We start from the raw sequence: 4154 nt of genomic DNA on the forward strand, positions 1-4154 counted from the left end.
AGCTATAAAACAAAGTATTATTTCAGATTTTGTTTTTTTGAATCAATAATATAGGTTTTTAGATATAGCTTAGAAAAAGTGTGTGATTAAAATATGATATTTGTAATAAATAGTATATTATTTTTGGTTTAGAATAATTAAAAGAATATAAGAATATTATATTGCTTTCCTAATTAAAAAAAATTATTAATTTTTTTTCAAAATAAAATTATAAATATTATTTTGAGAAAATCAATATTATATTTTTAGAAAAATATTTACTATAGTGGCACTTTTTGTGTGTCACTATATCTTTAAAAATAATAATAAAGAATAAAAAAAAAGAAAAAAAAGATATAGTGACACTTTTTGTGTGTTGTTATTATTTTTTCAGTCTGACAAAACCTAACTCTAAATGCCTATAGTGATGCGCAGTGATTGATTGTAAAAGGGTTAAGTGACACGCGTGAAGTGTCACTAAAAACTATCTTTCCAGTCACCCTCATTAGTGACGCGCGGTGAAGTGTCACTAAACAGTTTTAGAGTTACTCAATGTGGGTCACTAAAACTTGTTTTTCTAGTAGTGAATGTATATGATATTATTAATAACCAGAGGAACTATATGAAGAACAACTGCGAGTATTCAACCTAGAGTGGCAAGTACTCAAACTGGGAATGAGAAATGCTTAAAAGAAAACTGGAAATAACAATAAGACAGAGGATTATAGTGGTTCAGTCAGATCACGGTCTGCTTAGTCCACTGTAGCAAGAGTTTCGTAAGTGTCATTTCACGGTGGATCACCCCTTTATATACAAAGCAAGTGCCCAATTAGTTATACAAGGATTGCATTCATTGTCAATCCGTTTTTACACATTGAATTACAAATATTAAATTAAACAACGTTAACATCAATAAATGAACGGCAGTTACTAAGTTCATCAACGTATGCGTCCTCCGAATATGCGAGTTGACTATTCATATTCTGATGTTAAACTCGCAGGCCTATCATTTAATTACGTTTAAGATGTCTGCGTTCTTAGATAGTCGCCTTGTGGACATCGCATGACGAGCTGACAGAACCTAGACATGCGAGTCTATATTGGCTTATCAAAGCTGCGGGGTTCTTGGGACAAACTCGCATTTATAGAAAGTCAGTCTCCACGTTTATACAAGAACATGGAGAGGATACTCGCACATAGTTCGATATATGCGAGTTATTCTCTTGTCTCACATAATACGAGTTATAATCATGCGATCAGACTTTGGTCATGCTCGCTGTATCTCGCTGATTCTATCTTGAGGGAGGTTTAAAACTTCGAGGAATCTCCCATGGACGACTCAATTTTCATTGAAAATCTGAGTACACGTGTCCTCTATACAGGAGTCTGGTCTCGAGTTTCTAGGTGAGAGAAATCTCACTATAACAGAAGCCATTACTTTCTATTTATAGAATGCCCTCTAGGTTTAGGTTAGAATTGTGTGGCATTAAAATAATGGAAAAATAAAATGCTAAAAGCCTATGCATAGTGGGGGGCCCATATAAGGAAATTGGGCCTCACTTTGCAACTTTCCCATTTTGTTATTTTTCATTCCCATTTTCTCAAAAATGCCAATTTTCCAATGTAACCATTTAAATGCCAATTTTAATTATTTAATAACTAAAAAATAATTATTAAATAATATTTCCATTTAATATACTTACTAATTTAGACATATAAAGTCCCTCAATTAATAAATAAACCTAGAATCTCTTTTCTTTACAATTTCGCCCTTGCTTAGTGAAAATTCATAAAGTAGACATAGTCTAACTTTAGAATTATAATTTATTAATCAAAATCAATTAACTGAGTCTTACAAGCAGTATGGTCTCAACTAGTATGGGGACCATGGGTCTATATAACTGAGCTTCAAATAAGTGAAATTACCAAGTAAATTCCCTAACTTATTAATTCCTTATTGAATCCACACTTAGAACTTGGAATTGCACTCTCAGTCATATAGAACGCTCTATATGTTCCATGATATAGACATGTCATTACTTATCCATTGTTATAACCCTAATTTGATAAATGACCCTCTAATAAATGATCTACATTGAATAGGCACTAAATTACCGTTACACCTTCAATGTATTTTATCCTTAAAACACTTAGCTACGTATTAATGATATTTCAGCGAAGTGAAATGAGATCTCCACCATTTATCTCTATTTGACCAAGCTCAAAGGATATCATCGTTTCACTTCTAAATTCCTATAGAAGTTATAGATTCCATATTTATGTTGGCGCTCCCACTCAATTATACTATCATGTTCCCAAAATGTACGTATCACCCTGACCCAAAAGTAGGCTTAACTAACAAATCAAAGAACATGTATAGTACTCTTGAGATTGAACCTAATCATATCAGGATTAAGATCATTTGATCCAGGATCAACATGTGATATTGAATTGAATAGATATTACGGTAAATTTTAATATATCTAATCAAAGTTCAATATCGGTCCCTTTCGATGTATACTCTATACATCCGATACTGGTAAACTTTACCAATGTCCTGGAAAGAACATAACACTTTTCCAAGGTGTAAGAATACCTATCGCTGATTATACCATGTCAGTCTAAATCCAGTGTTCTGACAAATCAGGGAATAAACTTTCGAACATATAATTAAGATTATATTCCACTGCGCTCACAACACTATAATCATTAACAAATTCATATGTTCTGGACTTAAATAGAATTCATACATTATATATATAATCATGAAATAAATCATGTGAACCATGCAACATAAAATGTTATTTCTGATCTTTATTAATAAGTAAATCTGATTATATTGAAATGGGTTTTATTTAGGGCACAAAACCCAACAAACTCCCACTTGCACTAATATAAAACAAAATATGCATTTCAAATAATCATTAACACCTTGATATACAAATCAAGTGTAGTAGTAGTAAACTCCTCGTAATAGGATCTGTCAGGTTGAATTAACAACAACCTTTTCTCCACCATTACTATTCCTTAATCACAAAATTCTTGATATTGTGAAATTCATCTCTATATGTCTACTCTTTTTGGATACTGGATTCTATACTTTTGGCAACTACTTTTGGTTATTCAGGAAATAACACTAGTAGTTAAGACAAGTTGGAACGGTGCCACAATGTATAGAACTTTCCTTGGACTGAATAAGTACCTTTCCTGCAACTTTAACATTCAGTCCCTCTCTGGTAGACTAAGAGACTTTAGATAGGTTTTTACACTTCTCCAAAATCACTACTCCACCCCTAGAGTAATCACCATCTTATTAGTATACTTTCTAGCACAAAGGCAAGTCTCGAAATCTGATGTGGTGTAGTCTAAGAGTTTTAAACACACCCTTATTGACTAACATATAGTTCCTCTCCTTAATCTTAAGATTTACTTGATTGTCTTCCAATATTCTTCTCCTGGATTAATCTGATACCTACTCATTACTCCCACTCAACAGTAGGTGTCTGGTCTAAGGCATACTAAAGCATATTTGAGACCTCTCACTGTTGATTTAAGAAATTCTTTCATGGCTTTATCTTTTCTGGAATAGTTGAGACTTTTCCTTAGATAATTAATATCTATGCCTAGAAGTCGAGAAGCTTCTATAGGTTCCCATTAGAAAGAAAATGCTTCAGCATCTTACTAAAGTAAGTTGCTTGCATTAGAGTAAGTAATTACCAGGTATACGACAAGCCATAGGTTTAGATAACCTGAAACCTATAATACTAGGAACAGGAACTTTTGTTAAGTCCATTGAATAGACTTATTAATGAAAATTTCCTTTTATGTCCTTGTAATAGAAAACTTTAGGTTACTCCATGTGAATGGATTAAATCATAGTTCTCTTGGCTTTCTTCTTAGTTTCTTATCTTGACAATCCATTACTTGTTCAAACTCACAATGGATTTTAATCACTAGTATCTTCTAAGTCATAAGAAGAGTGAGTTCCTTGAAACCCTCCCACTACGACAAGGTACCGTGAATTATGTCTAAGAAAACTACATGGTATTGACCTCTTTGGTTGTGTCGAGACAACAAAGGCAGTGGGATCATCATATGTAGAATAAGATGATAGAACACTTTTGGAAAATATCTTCTTTATTTGCTACTTTATTTTCAGACTTAGTCATTCTCTT

The sequence above is a fragment of the Cannabis sativa genome, chromosome X (genome assembly GCF_029168945.1).
Source record: "Cannabis sativa cultivar Pink pepper isolate KNU-18-1 chromosome X, ASM2916894v1, whole genome shotgun sequence".
Lineage (NCBI taxonomy): Eukaryota > Viridiplantae > Streptophyta > Magnoliopsida > Rosales > Cannabaceae > Cannabis > Cannabis sativa.